Source organism: Salmo trutta, unplaced genomic scaffold (assembly GCF_901001165.1).
Source record: "Salmo trutta unplaced genomic scaffold, fSalTru1.1, whole genome shotgun sequence".
NCBI classification, from domain to species: Eukaryota; Metazoa; Chordata; class Actinopteri; order Salmoniformes; family Salmonidae; genus Salmo; species Salmo trutta.
The window spans coordinates 104,219-128,679 of record NW_021822373.1 but is presented as its reverse complement, the minus strand read 5'-3'; the positions used below and the strand labels follow the sequence as shown (position 1 = coordinate 128,679).

At 42.2% G+C, this 24,461-nt stretch overlaps 1 long non-coding RNA gene across 1 annotated transcript; it reads right to left on the bottom strand.

Annotated features, from left to right (window-relative positions):
* Positions 1-937: 937 nt before the first annotated feature.
* On the bottom strand, positions 938-19,746 carry LOC115182032 (uncharacterized). The gene is made up of 4 exons (XR_003873604.1): positions 19,491-19,746; positions 18,757-18,855; positions 1,260-1,376; positions 938-976 (listed from the first exon to the last, which is right to left on the bottom strand). It is a non-coding gene; the product is annotated as an uncharacterized LOC115182032 (long non-coding RNA).
* Between the last annotated feature and the right edge of the window lie 4,715 nt (positions 19,747-24,461).

The following is a 24,461-nucleotide window of genomic DNA, read 5'->3' as shown; positions in this document are numbered from 1 at the left end:
ATTATTGACCTCTCCTGTTCCACCTTCTGTGATGTAGAGCTCTGTGTAGATCTTATTGAGAAGTGTTGGGTTTCCTTGTTTAGCGATCCCCTCAAATACACATTGAAACTTCTTTAGATTAGATTTGAGTTCACGTTGGCAAATCACAGCAGGATCATCTGAATCTAGAAATAACACAGAGGATATTAATATTATGTCTGTTTTAATGCCTACAGTATTGTAGGACTGTTATAAAGTTTAAATTATAATCATGTATTCTCTTAACTGACTGTATAAATGTTTTCATAATGCATTCCAGACTGGTGTGACTGATTATATTATTATTGGTGTTATTGATGGTATTATTAATGTTGTCTCTCTGTCTCTCTAAATTAATCAACACAACACATCCCTGCTGCTACTTGATGAGGTCATTAGGTGTTGTGTTAAGGCTGCTACAATATCATTGAGTTACACAGCTACTTTAGCTGTCCATTAGCTACAGCTTTTAAATGTTTTAAAACAGCATTCAACATGAAGCAGACAGATCTTACAGTTCTCCAGTGTGTCAGCAAGCTCCTTCTGGTTCATTTTCCTCAGGACGTGCAGTGTGATCTTCAGAGCCCCCTCTCTGGCACTGCTCTCCTGCTTCTCATCTTCAGCATCCACCACTTCCTCATCCTGCTTCTGACTCTCAAAGCCTTCTGGGAGTTCTGGACTAAGAATCCTCTTGAACATCTTCAGCTCGTTCTTCACAAATGTCATCATTTTCTCTTCAAGCAACTAAAATAAATCAAGTAAATAAGTTAAGCAAGAGAAGAAATGCTTTCTCATTAACACAATAATGAATAATTGACAGATCAACTTTACTTGAGGTAAACAAAAACAAATTTACATAACAGGACCACATACACTGAATATAGAGTCCAGGTCTGTTTGATGACTCTGGGAAGACTGACCACTGAGAATATCTGACTCTGATCTCTCCTGTTGGTTTCTGTGGACAAAACATGAGATTACAGTACACACACACACACACACACACACACACACACACACACACACACACACACACACACACACACACACACACACACACACACACACACACACAGGGAACGTTGTGTTTGTTTAATATTGTTTTAGGACTATATAAATGGACTAAAGGATTAGCCTATGGATTATGAAAACAACCAAAAGAAATGGGAAAATGGGAGAGGAGAAATGACTAGAGACAGTGTTGTTTATCTCACTGACCATGACCCATGAGTTCTTCTTACCTTTGTTCAGTAGAAAAGTCTCCCTCTCTAAAGCATATAGGTTCACCCATAGACCAGTCACTCTTCATGGACACACAGCTGGGAACAGGGGAGGCTGGTCTCTCCTGCTTGATTGGTCTTCAACACAACAGAGACAAACATTACATCTCTCATCACCTCTGATCTCAGATTGGGAAACATAAGAAGAATTCCAAAACGCTACACATCACTTTACAGAAATGTTCGGAAATTTGTCTTTATTGTTTAAAGAAATTATGGAAGAGACTGGTGTGTTATTTCACTATCTAATCATGACATGGGGTTGTTCAATGACAGACATGTATTTGTTTAACTTCTATGGGCAAGCGTCCCACCTACTCAACAGCCAGTGTAATCCTGTGGTGCGATATTCAAATACCTCAAAAATGCAAAAACTTCCATTTTTCAAACATATGACTATTTTACACCATTTTAAAGACAAGACTCTCGTTAATCTAACCACACTGTCCGATTTCAAAAAGGCTTTACAACAAAAGCAAAACATTAGATTATATCAGCAGAGTACCCAGCCAGAAATAATCAGACACCCATTTTTCAAGCTAGCATATAATGTCACATAAACCCAAACCACAGCTAAATGCAGCACTAACCTTTAATGATCTTCATCAGATGACAACCCTAGGACATTATGTTATACAATACATGCATGTTTTGTTCAATCAAGTTCATATTTATATCAAAAACCAGCTTTTTACATTAGCATGTGACTAGCATGTGACTAGCATTCCTACCGAACACTTCCGGTGAATTTACTAAATTACTCACGATAAAAGTTCACAAAAATCATAACAATTATTTTAAGAATTATAGATACAGAACTCCTCTATGCACTCTATGTCCGATTTTAAAATAGTTTTTCGGTGAAAGCACATTTTGCAATATTCTCAGTAGATAGCCCGGCATCACAGGGCTAGCTATTTAGACACCCAGCAAGTTTAGCACTCACCAAAGTCAGATTTACTATAAGAAAAATGTTATTACCTTTGCTGGTCTTCGTCAGAATGCACTCCCAGGACTTCTACTTCAATAACAAATGTTAGTTTGGTCCCAAATAATCCATTGTTATAGTCAAATAGCAGGGTTTTGTTCGTGCGTTCAAGACACTATCCGAAAGGGTAAATAAGGGTGACGAGCACGGCGCATTTCGTGACAAAAAAATTCTAAATATTCCATTACCGTACTTCGAAGCATGTCAACCGCTGTTTAAAATCAATTTTTATGCCATTTTTCTCGTAAAAAAGCGATAATATTCTGACCGGGAAAGCCTGTATACGTACAAAGAGAGAGAAAATAAATACATCTCGTGCCCTCGTGCACGAGCGTGAGTCTCAGAGTACTCTGACCAGCCACTATCCAAACGCGATAATGTGTTTCAGCCAGAGGCTGCCTCGATATCATTCAGCTTTTTCCCGGGTTCTGAGAGCCTATGGGAGCCGTAGGAAGTGTCACGTTACGGCAAAGATCCTCAGTCTTCAATAAAAAGAGTCAAGATGAACAACTTGTCAGAGAGGGCGCTTCCTGTTTGGAATCTTCTCAGGTTTTTGCCTGCCATATGAATTCTGTTATACTCACAGACACCATTCAAACAGTTTTAGAAACTTTAGGGTGTTTTCTATCCAAATCTACTAATTATATGCATATTCTAGTTACTGGGCAGGAGTAGTAACCAGATTAAATCGGGTACGTTTTTTATCCGGCCGTGTCAATATTGCCCCCTCGCCCTAACAGGGTAAAATCTATCACTTGATGGTTTCATTTCAGAGAGACAAATAATGTTTTTGCTAAATGCTATTTATCTGCCTCACTCTCAGAGAAATCAGTAGTACTGCTAGGTTTTACACAGTAATAATATATATCTGCCTCAGAGAAATCCGTAGTACTGCTAGATTTTACACAGTCAAATGTAACAAATAAATACATTTTTAATAAAGAACTGTACAAATGATACACTAGTGACATCAATGTTTAAATATTTGAAATAATAATTCAATACAATAATATTAGATCTGTATGTAAAACATTTACATTTTACATGTTAGTCATTTAGCAGATGTTTTTATCCAGGGTTTCCGAAAAGCATTTTAAGGCCAAGTTCATCATTAGAATCTTCGTAGGAGCATCGTATAATCTCTGAGCAGTTTCAAAAAACCATTGATATTAACGTTGCACTTGTAAACACTCATAATCTACCTCCTCCCTCAGACCACTAGACCAGTTGAGTAATCTACCTCCTGTCTCAGACCACTAGAACAGCTGAGTAATCTACCTCCTCCATCAGACCACTAGAACAGCTGAGTAATCTACCTCCTCCTGCCTCAGACCACTAGAACAGCTGAGTAATCTACCTCCTCCTGTCTCAGACCACTAGAACAGCTGAGTAATCTACCTCCTCCTGCCTCAGACCACTAGAACAGCTGAGTAATCTACCTCCTCCTGCCTCAGACCACTAGAACAGCTGAGTAATCTACCTCCTGCCTCAGACCACTAGAACAGCTGAGTAATCTACCTCCACCCTCAGACCACTAGAACAGCTGAGTAATCTACCTCCTCCTGTCTCAGACCACTAGAACAGCTGAGTAATCTACCTCCTGCCTCAGACCACTAGAACAGCTGAGTAATCTACCTCCTGTCTCAGACCACTAGAACAGCTGAGTAATCTACCTCCTGTCTCAGACCACTAGAACAGCTGAGTAATCTACCTCCTGTCTCAGACCACTAGAACAGCTGAGTAATCTACCTCCTGTCTCAGACCACTAGAACAGCTGAGTAATCTACCTCCTGCCTCAGACCACTAGAACAGCTGAGTAATCTACCTCCTGTCTCAGACCACTAGAACAGCTGAGTACTCTACCTCCTCCTGCCTCAGACCACTAGAACAGCTGAGTAATCTACCTCCTGTCTCAGACCACTAGAACAGCTGAGTAATCTACCTCCTGTCTCAGACCACTAGAACAGCTGAGTAATCTACCTCCTCCTGCCTCAGACCACTAGAACAGCTGAGTACTCTACCTCCTCCTGCCTCAGACCACTAGAACAGCTGAGTAATCTACCTCCTGTCTCAGACCACTAGAACAGCTGAGTAATCTACCTCCTGTCTCAGACCACTAGAACAGCTGAGTAATCTACCTCCTCCTCCCTCAGACCACTAGAACAGCTGAGTAATCTACCTCCTGTCTCAGACCACTAGAACAGCTGAGTAATCTACCTCCTCCTCCCTCAGACCACTAGAACAGCTGAGTGATCTACCTCCTGTCTCAGACCACTAGAACAGCTGAGTAATCTACCTCCTGTCTCAGACCACTAGAACAGCTGAGTAATCTACCTCCTCCATCAGACCACTAGAACAGCTGAGTAATCTACCTCCTGTCTCAGACCACTAGAACAACTGAGTAATCTACCTCCTGTCTCAGACCACTAGAACAGCTGAGTAATCTACCTCCTGCCTCAGACCACAAGAACAGCTGAGTAATCTACCTCCTGTCTCAGACCACTAGAACAGCTGAGTACTCTACCTCCTCCTGCCTCAGACCACTAGAACAGCTGAGTAATCTACCTCCTCCCTCAGACCACTAGAACAGCTGAGTAATCTACCTCCTCCTGTCTCAGACCACTAGAACAGCTGAGTAATCTACCTCCTCCTGTCTCAGACCACTAGAACAGCTGAGTAATCTACCTCCTCCTGTCTCAGACCACTAGAACAGCTGAGTAATCTACCTCCTCCTGTCTCAGACCACTAGAACAGCTGAGTGATTTACCTCCTCCTCCCTCAGACCACTAGAACAGCTGAGTGATCTACCTCCTGTCTCAGACCACTAGAACAGCTGAGTAATCTACCTCCTGTCTCAGACCACTAGAACAGCTGAGTAATCTACCTCCTCCATCAGACCACTAGAACAGCTGAGTAATCTACCTCCTGTCTCAGACCACTAGAACAACTGAGTAATCTACCTCCTGTCTCAGACCACTAGAACAGCTGAGTAATCTACCTCCTGCCTCAGACCACTAGAACAGCTGAGTAATCTACCTCCTGTCTCAGACCACTAGAACAGCTGAGTACTCTACCTCCTCCTGCCTCAGACCACTAGAACAGCTGAGTACTCTACCTCCTCCTCCCTCAGACCACTAGAACAGCTGAGTAATCTACCTCCTCCTGTCTCAGACCACTAGAACAGCTGAGTAATCTACCTCCTCCTGTCTCAGACCACTAGAACAGCTGAGTAATCTACCTCCTCCTGTCTCAGACCACTAGAACAGCTGAGTAATCTACCTCCTCCTGTCTCAGACCACTAGAACAGCTGAGTGATTTACCTCCTCCTGTCTCAGACCACTAGAACAGCTGAGTAATCTACCTCCTGTCTCAGACCACTAGAACAGCTGAGTAATCTACCTCCTGCCTCAGACCACTAGAACAGCTGAGTAATCTACCTCCTATCTCAGACCACTAGAACAGCTGAGTAATCTACCTCCTGTCTCAGACCACTAGAACAGCTGAGTAATCTACCTCCTGCCTCAGACCACTAGAACAGCTGAGTAATCTACCTCCTGTCTCAGACCACTAGAACAGCTGAGTAATCTACCTCCTATCTCAGACCACTAGAACAGCTGAGTAATCTACCTCCTGTCTCAGACCACTAGAACAGCTGAGTAATCTACCTCCTGCCTCAGACCACTAGAACAGCTGAGTAATCTACCTCCTGTCTCAGACCACTAGAACAGCTGAGTAATCTACCTCCTGTCTCAGACCACTAGAACAGCTGAGTAATCTACCTCCTGTCTCAGACCACTAGAACAGTTGAGTAATCTACCTCCTGTCTCAGACCACTAGAACAGCTGAGTAATCTACCTCCTGTCTCAGACCACTAGAACAGCTGAGTATTCTACCTCCTGTCTCAGACCACTAGAACAGCTGATTGTGTTGTATGATGCTTTTTGCCCTTCCACGTGAGTTTATACACAGAAGATCTCTGATAAACATAGAATCACATGGTTTATCCGTCTCTTTGTGACCTCCGATTAATTCAGAACAAAGTTGACAGAAATGCAAAGTTGACAATGTCTTTGATATTGATTCAATCAAGGGATGTATACACATTTTCTTTATATGAAAACCGAGATAAGTGCATTAAAATATAAACATTAGGCTTTAGGCCTATTTCAATCATATTGAAATATATTCCATGTTCAATATATTGAGTTCTATGTTGCTACTTGTAGGCTACTGTCTGTAATTTGTCTCAATATATTTTATAACGTGCACAATGATGTGCTAAATCTGTGATTTAGTGAATGTTTTATGTGTAAGCATTAGAATAAGCCGCCTCAATATCTGCTGCCACAGATGCTAATTGAAGCTGATCTGTGGTCAGTATAGTGAACTAAGTATAATGTTAATGTTAACCTTTTATGTTATTCCTCAATAACAAAAACTCCAAAGCAAATCAGGGGGAGAAAAAATTGTTTATTCAGAGAGGACGAATCAAGATGTCAAGCTGGGAGGAAGATGTTCAGATGTTCAGTCTCCCCTGTCCTCAGCTTTTCCCCACCAAACAAAGCAACAGGAAGCCATTTATAACCCCCCACCCTAGCCTGGAGTTGACCAATCAGAAGTCCCCTGTCCTCAGCTTTTCCCCACCAAACAAAGGAACAGGAAGCCATTTATAACCCCCCACCCTAGCCTGGCGTTGACCAATCAGAAGTCCCCTGTCCTCAGCTTTTCCCCACCGAACAAAGGAACAGGAAGCCATTTATAACCCCCCACCCTAGCCTGGAGTTGACCAATCAGAAGTCCTTGCAGGACAACTTGGCCAATGGCCAATTAACAAGTATCCTGCTCTCGACTCAATGTACAGACCAATACCAACGTGGCCCACGTAGCACACGCCGCTCTGAGTTCAGGAGGGACATTCCACAGATTCTAACAGATGTTGAACTGAAACCCAACTCCTATTTACAATTCCCTATTGACCATTAGTACTCCAGTACTCTCGTCCTCTCAAACTCTGCATTGTGTATTTATCTTTAAAATATTCTTACATTAAGGAAAGATTTTAATGTAGAAAACTGATCTGAGAGCAGCGCTCCCTTTCTTTCCATCCTATCAGTATTGATACATGCTCCACCGGATGTGATACCTTGTAGTGCTGCTGATCCAGTTTCTACTGGTCTGACTGAGGATATGAACTCTGACCTGTTCACCAGACGTGATACCTTGTAGTGCTGCTGATCCAGTTTCTACTGGTCTGACTGAGGATATGAACTCTGACCTGCTCACCAGACGTGATACCTTGTAGTGCTGCTGATCCAGTTTCTACTGGTCTGACTGAGGATATGAACTCTGACCTGTCCACTAGACATGATACCTTGTCCCGAACCTGCTGTCTGTCTGTCTGTCTGTCTGTCTGTCTGTCTGTCTGTCTGTCTGTCTGTCTGTCTGTCTGTCTGTCTGTCTGTCTGTCTGTCTGTCTGTCTGTCTGTCTGTCTGTCTGTCTGTCTGTCTGTCTGTACCTACCTACCTACCTACCTACCTACCTACCTACCTACCACACCGGCTGTCTCGGCTATGAAAAGCCAACTGACATTTTCTCCTGAGGTGCTGACCTGTTGCACCCTCTATAACCACCGTGAATATTTTTTTACCCTGCTAGTCATGTATGAACATTTTAACATCTTGAAGAACGATCTGAATTTAATGGCCATGTACTCTTATAATCTCCCCCCAGCACAGCCAGAAGAGGACTGGCCACCACTCAGAGCCTGGTTCCTCTCTAGGTTTCTTCCTAGGTTCCTTCCTTTCTGAGGAGTTTTAACTAGCCACCGTGCTTGTACATCCGAACATGTGCTGTTCGGCATGATACGATCGTTAGACCCAATGACGCGTTTCTGCCAATGAGAATCAAATAAAATAAACATGTATTTTTCACATGCGCTGAATACAACAGGTGGACACTTTACCTTGAAATGCTAACGAGCCCTTTCCCAACAATGCAGTTTAAAAGTAAGAAAAAAAATCTAGAAACAGGAAATAGTAACACAATAAAATAACAATAATGAGACTATAAGGAGTACCAGTACTGAGTCAATGTGCAGGGGTACCAGGTAGTTGAGGTAATAATGAGACTATAAGGAGTACCAGTACTGAGTCAATGTGCAGGGGTACCAGGTAGTTGAGGTAATAATGAGACTATAAGGAGTACCAGTACTGAGTCAATGTGCAGGGGTACCAGGTAGTTGAGGTAATAATGAGACTATAAGGAGTACCAGTACTGAGTCAATGTGCAGGGGTACCAGGTAGTTGAGGTAATAATGAGACTATAAGGAGTACCAGTACTGAGTCAATGTGCAGGGGTACCAGGTAGTTGAGGTAATAATGAGACTATAAGGAGTACCAGTACTGAGTCAATGTGCAGGGGTACCAGGTAGTTGAGGTAATAATGAGACTATAAGGAGTACCAGTACTGAGTCAATGTGCAGGGGTACCAGGTAGTTGAGGTAATAATGAGACTATAAGGAGTACCAGTACTGAGTCAATGTGCAGGGGTACCAGGTAGTTGAGGTAATAATGAGGCTATAAGGAGTACCAGTACTGAGTAAATGTGCAGGGGTACCAGGTAGTTGAGGTAATAATGAGGCTATAAGGAGAACCAGTACTGAGTCAATGTGCAGGGGTACCAGGTAGTTGAGGTAATAATGAGACTATAAGGAGTACCAGTACTGAGTCAATGTGCAGGGGTACCAGGTAGTTGAGGTAATAATGAGACTATAAGGAGTACCAGTACTGAGTCAATGTCCAGGGGTACCAGGTAGGTGAGGTAATAATGAGGCTATAAGGAGTACCAGTACTGAGTCAATGTGCAGGGGTACCAGGTAGTTGAGGTAATAATGAGACTATAAGGAGTACCAGTACTGAGTCAATGTGCAGGGGTACCAGGTAGTTGAGGTAATAATGAGACTATAAGGAGTACCAGTACTGAGTCAATGTGCAGGGGTACCAGGTAGTTGAGGTAATAATGAGACTATAAGGAGTACCAGTACTGAGTCAATGTGCAGGGGTACCAGGTAGTTGAGGTAATAATGAGACTATAAGGAGTACCAGTACTGAGTCAATGTGCAGGGGTACCAGGTAGTTGAGGTAATAATGAGACTATAAGGAGTACCAGTACTGAGTCAATGTGCAGGGGTACCAGGTAGTTGAGGTAATATTGAGACTATAAGGAGTACCAGTACTGAGTCAATGTGCAGGGGTACCAGGTAGTTGAGGTAATAGCACTCACACACACAGGGAGGGAGTCTTGTGTTCGTTTAATATTGTTTTAGGACTATGAAAATTGAAAAAAAAGGATTAGCCTATGGATTATGAAATCAACAAAAATAAATGTGAAAATGGGAGAGGTGAAATGACTAGAAACAGTGTTGTTTAACTCAGTGACCATGACCCATGAGTTCTTCTTACCTTTGTTCAGTAGAAAAGTCTTCCTCTCTAAACTTTATAGGTTGACCCATGGACTGGTCACTCTTCATGGACACACAGCTGGGAACAGGGGAGGCTGGTCTCTCCTGCTTGATTGGACTTCAACACAACAGAGACAAACATTATATCTCCCATCTACTCTGAGCTCAGATGGGGAAACATAAGAAGAGATTAATTCCAAAACGCTGTATATCCATTTTCAGAAATGTTGGTAAATTAGCTTTTATGTTTAACTTCTTACAGCTGGGTGGCAGTATTGAGTAACTTGGATGAATAAGGTGCCCAGAGTAAACTGCCTGCTACTCAGGCCCAGAAGCTAAGATATGCATATTATTAGTAGATTTGGATAGAAAACACTCTGAAGTTTCTAAAACTGTTTGAATGATGTCTGTGAGTATAACAGAACTCATATGGCAGGCAAAAACCTGAGAAAAATACAACCAGGAAGTGGGAAATCTGAGGTTTGTAGTTTTTCAAGTCTTGGCCTATCCAATATACAGTGTCTGTGGGGTCATATTGCACTTCCTAAGGCTTCCACTAGATGTCAACAGTCTTTAGAACCTTGTTTGAGGATTCTCTGTGAAGTGGGGGAGAATAAGAGCTGATTGAGGGATGGGTCTGCCAGAAGGTCATGAGCTTCAGTCCATGAAAGATAGCTGTGTTCCATTGCATTTCTAAAGACAAAATTAATTCTCCGGTTGAAACATAATTTAAGATTTATGATAAAAACCTCCTAAAGATTGATTCTATACATAGTTTGACATGTTTCCACGAATTGTAATGGGATTTTTTTGAGTTTTCGTCTGGCCTGCGCGTCGTGAATTTGGATTTGTGAACTGAAGGCTTGAACAAAAAGGAGGTATTTGGACATAAAGGATGGACTTTATCGAACAAAACAAACATTTATTGTGGAACTGGGATTCCTGGGAGTGCATTCTGATGAAGATCATCAAAGGTAAGTGAATAATTATAATGCTATTTCTGACTTCTGTTGACTCCAACATGGCGGATATCTTGTATGGCTTGTTTTTGTGTCTGAGCGCCGAACTCAGATTATTGCATGGTGTGCTTTTTCGGTAAAGCTTTTTTGAAATCTGACACATTAACCTCTCTCGGGTATGTGGAACGAAATCGTCCCTATTCAACAGACAGTGAAAAATCAGGACGCGAAATTTAAAACCACAAAATGTCATAATTCAAAGAAATCTAATAATTTCTGCTTCTCAAACATAGGACTATTTTACACCATTTTATAGATACACCTCTCCTGAATTGAACCACGTTGTCCGATTTCAAAAAGGCTTTACAGCGAAAGCAAAACATTAGATTATGTTAGGAGAGTACCCAGCCCAAAAATAATCACACAGCCATTTTCTAAGCAACAGGCATGCATCACAAAAACCCAAAACACAGCTAAATGCAGCACTAACCTTTGATGATCTTCATCAGATGACACTCCTAGGACATTATGTTATACAATACATGCAAGTTCATATTTATATCAAAAACAGCTTTTTACATTAGCATGTGATGTTCATAACTAGCATACCCACCCAAAACTTCCGGTGAATTTACTAAATTACTCACGATAAACGTTGACACAATACATAACAATTATTTTAAGAATTATAGATACAGTACTCCTTTATGCAATCGCTATGTCCGTTTTTAAAATAGCTTTTAAGGGCGAAAGCACATTTTGCAATATTCTGAGTACATAACTCGGCCATCACGGCTAGCTATTTTGACATCCGCCAACTTCGGTGTCGCCTAAACTCAGAATTACTATTAGAAAAATTGAATTACCTTTGCTGTTCTTCGTCAGAATGCACTCCCGGGACTTCTACTTCAACAACAAATGTTGTTTTGGTTCCAAATAATCCATAGTTATATCCAAATACCGCCGTTTTGTTCATGCGTTCAGGTAAATATCCAAAGGGTAACGCGCGTCGCCAAGGGTAACGCATATCGACACAAAAAAATTCAAAATGTTCCATTACCGTACTTAGAAGCATGTCAAACGCTGTTTAAAATACATTTTTATACTACTTTTCTCATAAAATAGCGATAATATTCCAACCGGGCAATGATGTATTCATTCCAAGACTGAAATAAAAAAAATGAGAATTCTCGTGAACGCGCATCTCCAGTCTCACTGTCCCCAGGCTGACCACTTACAAACTCTGCTCCTGTTATCTGCCCAGAGATAGGAGACACCCCATTCCACTTTCTGCCGGGTTTAGAGGGCCAATGAAAGCCTTAGGAAGTGTCACGTTACAGCAGAGATGCTGTAAATTTGATAGAGATGCAACAGAAGGACAAAAAATTGTCAGACAGAGCACTTCCTGCATGGAATCTTCTCAGGTTCTTCTCAGGTTTTTGACTGCCATATGAGTTCTGTTATACTCACAGACACCATTCAAACAGTTTTAGATACTTTAGTGTGTTTTCTATCCAAATCTACTAATTATATGCATATTCTAGTTTCTGGGCAGGAGTAGTAACCAGATTAACCTGTTTGGGCTAGGGGGCAGTATTGAGAATTTTGGAAAAAATATATGCCCATTTTTAACTGCCTCCTACACCAACTCAGAAGCTAGAATATGCATATTATTGTGCATTTTTCCACGGCTGGCCATGCTTTCCTCCTGGCTACCCCAACCCTGGCCAACAGCTCTGCACGCTCTGCAGCTACTTGCCCAAGGCTCCCCAGCTTCTCCTTCACCCAAATCCAGTTAGCAGATATTCTGAAAGAGCTGCAAAACCTGGACCCGTACAAATCAGCTGGGCTAGACAATCTGGACCCTCTCTTTCTAAAATTATCCGCCGCCATTGTTGCAACCCCTGTTACCAGTCTGTTCAACCTCTCTTTTTGTATCGTCCGAGATCCCTAAAGATTGGAAAGCTTGGTCATCCCCCTCTTCAAAGGGGGTAACACTCTAGACCCAAACTGTTATCGACCTATATCCATCCTGCCCTGCCTTTCTAAAGTCTTTGAAAGTCAAATGAATAAACAGATCACTGACGATTTCGAACCCACCATAGCTTCTCCGCTGTGCAATCTGGTTTCCGAGCTAGTCACGGGTGCACCTCAGCCATGCTCAAGGTACTAAACGATATCATAACTGCCATCGATAAAAGACAGGCGTCTTCATCGACCTGTCCAAGGCTTTCGACTCTGTCAATCACCGTATTCTTAACGGCAGACTCAACAGCCTTGGTTTCTCAAATGACTGCCTCGCCTCGTTCATCAACTACTTCTCAGACAGAGTTCAAGGTGTCAAATCGGAGGGCCTGTTGTCCGGACCTCTGGCAGTCTCTATTGGGGTACCACAGGGTTCAATTTTCGGTCTGACTCTTTTCTCTGTATATATCAACGATGTCGCTTTTGCTGCGGGTGATTCCCTGATCCACCTCTATGCAGACGGCACCATTCTGTATACATCTGGTCCTTTTTTGGACACTGTGTTAACAAACCTACAAATGAGCTTCAATGCCATACAACGCTCTTAAATGCTAGTAAAACTAAATGCATGCTTTTCAACCGTTCGCTGAACGCATCCGCCCACCCGACTAGCATCACTTCTCTGGACGGTTCTGACTTAGAATATGTGGACAACTACTAATACCTAGGTGTCTGGCTAGACTGTAAACTCTCCTTCCAGACTCATATTAAACATCTCCAATCCAAAGTGAAATCTAGAATCGGCTTCCTATTTCGCAACAAAGCCTCCTTCACTCACGCCACCAAACATACCCTCGTAAAACGGACTTTCCAACCGATCCTCGATTTCGGCGACGTAATTTACAAAATAGCCTCCAACACTCTACTCAGCAAACTGGATGCAGTCTATCACAGTGCCATCCGTTTTGTCACCAAAGCCCCAAATACCATCCACCACTGTGACCTGTATGCTCTTGTCGGCTGGCCCTCGCTACATATTCGTCACCAAACCCACTGGCTCCAGGTCATCTATAAGTCTTTGTTAGGTAAAACTCTGCCTTATCTCAGCTCAGTATTCACGATAACAACACCCACCCGTAGCACGCACTCCAGCAGGTATATCTCACTGGTCATCCTCAAAGCCAACACCTCCTTTGGCCGCCTTTCCTTCCAGTTCTCTGCTGCCAATGACTGGAACGAATTGAAAAATCGCTGAAGCTGGAGACTTATATTTCCCTCACTAACTTTAACCATCAGTTGTCTGAGCAGCTAACCGATCGCTGCAGCTGTACATAGCCCATCTGTAAATAGCACATCCAATCTACCAACCTCATCCCCATATTGTTTTTATTGACTTTTCTGCTTTTATTTGCACACCAGTATTTCTACAGGCACATCATCATCTGCACATCTATCACTCCAGTGTTGATTTGCTAAATTGTAATTACTTACTATGGCCTATTTATTGGCTTACCACCTCACGACATTTGCACACACTGTATATAGACTTAATTTTTTTTCTATTGTGTTAATGAATGTACACTTGTTTACTCCATGTGTAACTCTGTGTTGTTGTTTGCGTCGCACTGCTTTGCTTTATCTTGGCCAAGTCGCAGTTGTACATGAGAACTTGTTCTCAACAAGCCTACCTGGTTAAATAAAGGTGAAATAAAATGAAAAAAATATATACATATTCTATTTATACTGTAAACTCAGACAGGCTAACCTCCTATTAAGGGTTCTATATATATTCTATATATACTGTATACTCAGACACTTCCTAACCTCCAATAAAGGGTGCCATATAGAACTTTAGTGGTTCCATATACCTGTTTGGGATAGGGGGCAGTATTTTCACATCCGGATGAAAAGCGTGCCCAAAGGAAACTGCCTGCTACTCAGGCCCAGAAGCTAGGATATGCATATAACGGTAGATTTGGATAGAAAACACTCTAGTTTCTAAAACTGTTAAAATAATGTCTGTGAGTATAACAGAACTTATTTGGCAGGCGAAACCCCGAGGACATCCAGGATTTATTTTATAGGTGACAGTGTTTTCAATGAGGTTTCTATGGGATCCTACATTTCTGTGGCACTTGGTTGCAGTTCCTATCGCTTCCACTGGATGTCAACAGTCTTTAGAAATTGGTTGATGTTTTTCTTTAGAGAAATTAAGAAGACAGTTCAGAACAAGGGTCCAGCCGAATGGCCTCTACTCTTTTGATGCGCACTCCAGGTCACGCGCTTCATGTTGTTTTTATCCGGAATTGAACAGTTTATCCCGTCTTACATTTTATCGATTATTTACGTTTAAAAATACCTAAAGTTGGATGAGGAAAGTTCTTTAAAATGTTTGGACAGCGTTTACAGGTAAAGTATTAGATATTTTGTAGTCATGCTGGGCGAGATGGAACCGGTGTTTTTCTTAATGAAACGTGCCATATAAATGGACATTTTGGAGATATAACAACAGAATTAATCAAACAAAAGGACCATTTGTGATGTTTATGGGACATATTGGAGTGCTAACAGAAGAAGTTCTTCAAAGGTAATGCATGAATTAAATCGTTATTTCTGACTTTTGTGTCACGCCTTGCGGGTTGAAATCTAATTTTCATGTGTTGGTATGCTGGGCGCTGTCCTCAGATAATCGCACAGTTTGCTTTCACCGTAAAGCCTTTTTGAAATCTGACACGGTGGCTAGATTAACAAGAAATCCAGCTTTGATTTGGTGTGTTGCACTAGTGAATGTATGAAAGTTAAATATTTTATATATTTTCTTTGAATTTCGCGCTCTGCAGTTTCACCGGATGTTGTTGAAACGTTCCGCTAGCGGAACCCCTATGCCAAACAGGTTTTAAGCAAGATAGAACCCTTTTTGGTTTAAACATCTTAGCGTATAGGGGGCACTATTTTCACGCCCGGATGAAAAACGTTCCCAAACTGAACTGCCTACTACTCAGAGCCAGAAACTAGGATATGAATGTAATTCGTAGATTTGGGTAGAAAACACTCTAAAGTTTCCAAAACTGTTTGAATGATGTCTGTGAATATAACGGAACTCATATGGCAGGCAAAAACCTGAGAAAAATCCAACCAGGAAGTGGGAAATCTGATGCTTGTAGTCTTTTCAAGTCATTGCCTATCTAACACACAGTGACTTAGGGTTCATTTTGCACTTCCTAAGGCTTCCACTAGATGTCAACAGTCATTAGAACCTTGTTTGAGGCTTCTGCTATGCAATTTGATTGAATAACAGTAAGTGGTCTGGCTGGGGTCACTTACTTACCTCATGCGCAGTCATGAAGGGGTAGCCATTTTTCTTTTTCTTCTGTAATAAATACGCTATTGTCCGGTTGGAATATTATCTAAGTTTTACGTTAAAAACACAATAAAGATTGATTGTGAACATGGTTTGACATGTTTCTACAAATGCTGAGGGAACTTGATAACTTTTCGTCGACGGTGGATGAACGCGCATCATGCATTTTGGAATGGTGATCTGGACGCGCCAACAAAATGGATTTATTTGGACATAAATGATGGACTTTATCGAACAAATGAACATTTCTTGTGGAAGTTGGAGTCCTTCCGAGTGCATTCCGCCGAAGATCAGCAAAGGTAAGAAAATATTTTTAGCATATTTTTGAGTTTTGTCGACGTCGTGGCTGGATGGGTAACTGTACAGCTTGCAATGATGGCGGGGCTCTCTACTCAGAATATTGAACAATGTTCTTTCTCTGTAAAGTTATTTTGAAATCTGACAAAGCGGTTGCATAGTAGTTTATCGTTAATTCTTAAAATAATTGTTATATATATTGTCAACGTTTATGATAAGTATTTCTGTAAATTGATGTGCCCATTCACCGGGGGTTTTGGGGGGAATACATTTTCTGAACGTCACTCGCCAATGTAAAATGGGGTTTTTGGATATAAATATGAACTTGATAGAACAAAAAAGGCATGTATTGTCTAACATAATGTCCTAGAAGTGTCATTTGATGAAGATCGTCAAAGGTTAGTGCATAATTTTAGCTAGTTTTCTGCTTTTGGTGACGCCTGTCCTTGCATTGAACATGGCTGTGTGTAATTTTTTGTCTATGTACTGTCCTAACATAATCTAATGTTTTGCTTTCGCCGTAAAGCCTTTTTGAAATCGGACAATGTGGTTTGATTAAGGAGAAGTGTATCTTTCAAATGGTGTAAAATAGTCATATGTTTGAGAAGTTTGAAATATGGTATTTTTGATGTTTTGTATTTCTCACCATGCTATTTCATAGGCTGTTGGGAGTTTGTCTCGTCTCGTGCCCCAGAGAGGTTAAACAGGAGTAAGGATGTTGATATAACGGAAATATTGTCAAAATCCAGCTTGCAACAACAATCAGAATTAGTCGAAAGGATATACATGCCAACACATTAGGCAATAATTAGTAGGGCTAGGGGGCAGTATTGTCACTTTCGGATGAAATACATGCCCATATTAAACTGCCTCCTACTCAAACTCAAAAGCTAGGATATGCATATTATTAGTAGATTTGGATAGAAAACACTCTAAAGTTTCCAAAACTGTTTGAATGATGTCTGTAAGTATAACATAACTCATATGGCAGCCAAAACCCTGAGAGAAATCCAACGAGGAAATGAAAATCTGGTTCCTGTAGTTTTCTCAAGTCCTTGCCTTTCTGACACACAGTGAGTTAGGACTCAAATAGCACTTCCCAAGGCTTCCACTAGAGTCTTAGAAAGTAGTTTGAGCGGTTTGTGGTAAACACAGACTTAAGGAGAACGCTAGTAAGCAGGTGCCCTGAATATCACATCAGTTCATAGGGCGCGTTCATGTGAGAACTCCCTTTGTGTTCCAAACCATTTTTCAAGGCAATGCAAACATCCAGTTGGAAAATTACTGAAGTTTCACATTCTCAAGGCCCTAAAGATTGATGCTATACAACGTTTGACATGTTTGAACGAACGTAAATATAACTTTTTTTGACTTTCGTCGTCACTGTTTCCCTCGCGCGCCCTACATTTTGAGTAGCCTACTGAACGTGCAAACAACATGGAGTTATTTGGACATAAATTATGAACTTTATCGAACAAAACAACATTTGTTGTGGACCTAGGATTCCTGGAAGTGCCTTCTGATGAAGATTATTAAAGGTAAGTGAATATTTATAATGCTATTTATGCATTTAGATGACTCCAAGATGGCCGTTGTCTATAATTGCCTGCTGTTTTTTTCTGACCACAGTACTCAGATTATTGCAAAGTGTGCTCTCTCAGTAAAGTTATTTTGAAATCTGTCAACGCGATTGAATTCAGGAGATGTTAAGCTGTAAATCTTTGAATAACAGTTTAATATTTTATCAACGTTAATGAATAGTATTTTTTAATTTGTTGTGCTGATTCACCGCAGGATTGGAGGGAAAACATTTTCTGAACATCATGTGCCACTGTAAAATGCTGTTTTTGGATATAAATATGAACTTGGTAGAACAAAAATGCATGTATTGTCTAACATAATGTCCTAGGAGTGTCATCTGATGAAGATTGTCAAAGGTTAGTGCATAATTTTAGCTGGTTTTCTGCTTTTGGTGACGCCTGTCCTTGCAATGAAAATGGCTTTGTGTAATGTTTTGTCTATGTACTGTCCTAACATAATCTAACTTTATGCTTTCGCCGTAAAGCCTTTTTGAAATCGGACAACGTGGTTAGATTAAGGAGATGTTTGTCTTTCAAATTGTGTAAAATAGTTGTATGTTTGAGAAATTTGAATTATGACATTTAATTGTTTTCAAATTTGTCGCCCTGATATTTCACTGGCTGTTGATAGTGTGTACCACGGGTGGGACGCGTAGCCCATAGAAGTTTTAAGAGTAGGCTAAATGATTGTGTCATGCTAAAATTCTATAAATTCTATGGAACAACAATATTTTACAGACCTGAAGGTACCCATAACAATCATTTCTGTTGCAAATAACTAATGTGAAAAAATGTGGATATAACGTTTTAGAAACAATGATCTTAAACAACAAAAATTGTCATCTCACCTCTTAGCTTTGGTGTCATGTTCCCCAGAGAGACTCATTTTAGAGGCATGGACCGCCTCCGTTCTCTCTCCCGAGATACTCATTTTAGAGCACTGACCCCTAAACAGAGATCCAACATGTTGGTTGTGGTTAACACAGTGACAACTAATTATTATTGAAGGTCAATTGTTCTATTTTATTAATTATCTCTTAGAAATAAAACATTTACTAACAGATACAACAGTCAGGTGATTTAATATTTTTCTCCTTTTCTCCATGTAGTGGAACTAATAATAATAATGTCTCACTTTCTCTTTTAATAATTTCTCGTTCTAGTGTGTTTCTTTGTTCAACAGGTATGTTATTATTATGCTGTTACTGAATTCAGTTCATAATAACAATGTTAAGAAAAGTATGTTCAGTGGTTTCATACCAAATTACACAGGAAGCAGGAGATCATTGTAGTTTAGAAAACAACAAATGTTCTGATATTCTGAAAGATGATTTACAACTTATACATAAAAAATATACAAATTGTAAAATAACCACAATATACAAATATATGAACAATGTTTTTGAATTTGACTTGACTACGCCCAGTTAGCGCCATTTTGTATGATTGAACAGTCACGTAGCTGTCCCAGGTGAAATGGACTGTTAGATCTGAGTGTTTTACTGTCAGTCACTATACTAAAATAACACCATACATTTAATTTCTCTACACACTTTACAATAATCACTGGGAAGATTCTTACCTTGTAGCCTGAATTCACAACCAGAACATGTCAAGTCATTGAGATATTTTCCGTTGTGCTGAGAGAGCAGCTTCCTGATAACAAGTGGCTCTGTATCTATGTTCTAGGTACAGTTGATCTTTGGATGCAATAATATCTGGTCAAAGTCTAGTGACACAACACCATAGTATATCATAAACATAACAGCAGTTGGCCAGAAAAGGCCATGACATACTATAAAACAGGGTTTGTCAACTAGATTTGGCTTCGGGTGTCACGGTTGTCATAGAGAGGAGCTGACCAAAGTGCAGCGTGATTATCGTTCCACATATTTTATTGAACTGTGAAACTATGCAATACAGACACATAAACTAAAGAACAAAAAAACAACAAACCGTGATGCAGAGGTGAAACATACACTACTCAAAAACAATCTCACACAAACCCAGGTGGGAAAAACACCTACTTAAGTATGATCTCCAATTAAGGAGACAACGATGACCAGCTGCCTCTAATTGGAGATCATCCCAAACAAAACCCAACATAGAAATACAAAACTAGAAAACAACATAGAAAAACTAAACTAGAAAACCCCCCTGTCACGCCCTGACCTACTCTACCATAGAAAAGAACAGCTTTCTATGGTCAGGACGTGACAGTACCCCCCCCAAAGGTGCGGACTCCGGATGCACCTAAACAAAAAAAACAACAAAAAAGGGAGGGTTAAGGAGGGTGACTAATGTCTATGGCGGCTCTGATGCAGTACGCAGAACCTTCTCATCCCGCGGATCCTCCAGCAGAGGCGGCGGCTCCGGTTCGGGGCGTAACCCCCTCTCCGCCCGCTGATCCCTCTGCTTTTGTGTCACCGGACCTTGGATCATCACCGGAGGTTCTGGACTGCGGACCGTCGCTGAAGACTCTGGACAGCGGGCCGTCTCAGGAGGTTCCGGACTGCGGGCCGTCGCTGCAGGCTCCGCGCCGTGGATCATCATTGCAGGCTCCGCGCCGTGGATCACCACTGGAGGTTCCGTGCCATGGATCACCACTGGTGGCTCCGTGCCATGGATCATCACTGGAGTCTTCGTGCCATGGATCATCACTGGAGGCTCCGGGCCATGGATCATCCCTACAGGCTTCTTGCCATGGATTATCACTGGAGACTCCGGGCCATGGATCATCACTGGAGGCTTCATGTCATGGATCATCACTGGAGGCTTCGTGCCATGGATCATCATTGGAGGCTTCGAACCATGGATCATCACTGGAGGCTTTTTACGTGGAGCCGGAACAGGTCTCACCGGACTGGGGAACGTCGATGGAGGCTCCGGACTGGGGGATGTTGCCGGAAGCTCTGGACTGGGAAGGCGTACTGGAGGCCTGATGCGTGGGGCTGGCACAGGTGGCGCCAGACTGGTAACACACACCTCAGGGCGAGGAGCAGGAACAAGACACACCGGACTGGGCAGGCGCACTAGAGACCTGATGCGTGGGGCTGGAACAGGTGGCGCCTGACTGGTGACACGCACCTCAGGGCAAGTGCGAGGAGCAGGAACAGGGCGTACCAGGCTGGATAGACTCACTGGAGGCCTGGTACGTGGGGCAGGCACAGAGCTCACCGGGCTGTGAATGCGCACTGGCGACACAGTGCGCATCACCGCATAACAATGAGTGACAATAAAATAATTTAGATCTGATTAAGTTCATAAAATCACCAATATCTCTATTCAATTATAACTTTTTGTTTATTTCTCTGTCCGTTGATTGGTGGGGAAAAACAGGTCTACGTAGCCTACTGTAGTCTACACTACTTTATTAATATCAACATTCATTCAGAACAATGAGCTTGATAGCAAGAGAACATGTCGCTCTCAAAAAGTAACAAAAGAAAGGTGGATGATGATAATCAAAGTTTCAGGGAAGAACGGACAGAGAGATATGCATTAATCTTACCATCTTTCTCCAATGCCAAGCCAGTGTGTCTTGTTGCAATAAAAATGTTTGCAAAGAATTCAATCTCAGACGGCATTATGAATCTAAACATGGTACTTTCAAAGTGGCCTTCCCGCCCCAGACAGAGGCCTGAAGCAGAAACACTGAAGCATTAACTACAAGCTACAAACACGGCAGTAGAATCCTCCTTCGTGGCCTGACCCAACAACAGAAGGTCACAAGTGCTTTCCTAAAAGCATCCTGGGTTCTAACCAAACACAACATGCCCTTCACAGACGCAGAGCTATTTAAAAAGAGCATGGTGACAGTTTTTGGAGGAATTGGCTACAGACCAGTCTATGGATAGCATAATTGCGTCTGTCAAACAGGTGCCCCAGTCTGCATCAACAGCCGGACGCCGTGTCCGTGCTCTGGCGGATGATGTGCATAGGATTGTTCTGGAGGGGCTCAGTCAGGCTGAGCATTTCCCCTGGCTATTGATGAGAGAACTGACAACACCGATGTAGCACAGTTGTGTGTATATGTCCGTTATTTTCATGGAAATGACTTTAAAGAAGAGCTACTGGCACTGATTCCCCTGGAAGGACACACCTCCGGGGACGTTCCCCTGGAAGGACACACCGCCGGGGACGTTCCCCTGGAAGGACACACCGCCGGGGACGTTCCCCTGGAAGGACACACCGCCGGGGACGTTCCCCTGGAAGGACACACCGCCGGGGACGTTCCACTGGAAGGACACACCACCGGGGACATCCTATTCACAAAGCTGCAAGAATTGTTTACTCAGCATGGCTTGTCATTCGAAGAAGTCAACTCTGTGGTCTCCGACGGGGCTCCTGCTATGGTGGGCAGAGGTTTCTGATGGACTCCTGCTGTGGTGGACAGAGGTTTCTGATGGGACTCCTGCTATGGTGGACAGAGGTTTCTGATGGACTCCTGCTATGGTGGACAGAGGTTTCTGATGGACTCCTGCTACGGTGGACAGAGGTTTCTGATGGACTCCTGCTATGGTGGACAGAGGTTTCTGATGGACTCCTGCTACGGTGGACAGAGGTTTCTGATGGACTCCTGCTATGGTGGACAGAGGTTTCTGATGGACTCCTGCTATGGTGGACAGAGGTTTCTGATGGACTCCTGCTATGGTGGACAGAGGTCTTTGATGGACTCCTGCTATGGTGGACAGAGGTTTCTGATGGACTCCTGCTATGGTGGACAGAGGTTTCTGATGGGACTCCTGCTATGGTGGACAGAGGTTTCTGATGGACTCCTGCTATGGTGGACAGAGGTTTCTGATGGACTCCTTCTATGGTGGACAAAGGTTTCTGATGGACTCCTTCTATGGTGGACAGAGGTTTCTGATGGGACTCCTGCTATGGTGGACAGAGGTTTCTGATGGGACTCCTGCTATGGTGGACAGAGGTTTCTAATGGGACTCCTGCTATGGTGGACAGAGGTTTCTGATGGGACTCCTGCTACGGTGGACAGAGGTTTATGATGGACTCCTGCTACGGTGGACAGAGGTTTCTGATGGACTCCTGCTATGGTAGACAGAGGTTTCTGATGGGGCTCCTGCTACGGTGGACAGAGGTTTCTGATGGGGCTCCTGCTATGGTGGACAGAGGTTTCTGATGGACTCCTGCTATGGTGGACAGAGGTTTCTGATGGACTCCTGCTATGGTGGACAGAGGTTTCTGATGGACTCCTGCTATGGTGGGCAGAGGTTTATGATGGACTCCTGCTATGGTGGACAGAGGTTTCTGATGGACTCCTGCTATGGTGGACAGAGGTTTCTGATGGACTCCTGCTATGGTGGACAGAGGTTTCTGATGGACTCCTGCTATGGTGGACAGAGGTTTCTGATGGACTCCTGCTATGGTGGACAGAGGTTTCTGATGGACTCCTGCTATGGTGGACAGACACAGGGGCCTGGTCAGCAGGTTGTTTTACATTGTCTCATCCATCAGAGTGTGTTGTGTACCAGACTAAACATGGTTTACATTGTCTCATCCATCAGAGTGTGTTGTGTACCAGACTAAACATGGTTTACATTGTCTCATCCATCAGAGTGTGTTGTGTACCAGACTAAACATGGTTTACATTGTCTCATTCATCAGAGTGTGTTGTGTACCAGACTAAACATGGTTTACATTGTCTCATCCATCAGAGTGTACCAGACTAAACATGGTTTACATTGTCTCATCCATCAGTGTGTTGTGTACCAGACTAAACATGGTTTACATTGTCTCATCCATCAGAGTGTGTTGTGTACCAGACTAAACATGGTTTACATTGTCTCATCCATCAGAGTGTGTTGTGTACCAGACTAAACATGGTTTACATTGTCTCATCCATCAGAGTGTGTTGTGTACCAGACTAAACATGGTTTACATTGTCTCATCCATCAGAGTGTACCAGACTAAACATGGTTTACATTGTCTCATCCATCAGAGTGTGTTGTGTACCAGACTAAACATGGTTTACATTGTCTCATCCATCAGAGTGTGTTGTGTACCAGACTAAACATGGTTTACATTGTCTCATCCATCAGAGTGTGTTGTGTACCAGACTAAACATCCACAGAACATGACATAAGCAGAGCTGTGGGAGACCACCTCAAGCCCCTGGTAGAGCCGGGGGTGGTGTTTACCACTCCACCACGCCTTCAGCAGGCTGGAAAAGTGGGATTGATCTGTTTGATCCATTTGTTTGTTTCCGTTTCCAGTAGTTGAATCCTTTGATGTAAACATTTCATTTTCAACAAATTAACTGGGTTGGTTGAAAAGTGATACTAAATGTACATATCATGCACTATTTTGAGATAGTGGAAGAAATACTGAATTTGTACTAAGATGGACCAAGATACTTGTTGCTTTTGCACAGATTTGTTCATTGGTTTGACAAGAGTCTGTTGATTGTCAGTCATTGGGTTCATTTGTTTTACAATATGTTGAAATCAAATCAAGCTTTATTTATACAGCACATTTCAGACATGGATGCAACACAATGGGTTTACAGGAAAAACCAAATAAATGAAAATAAACA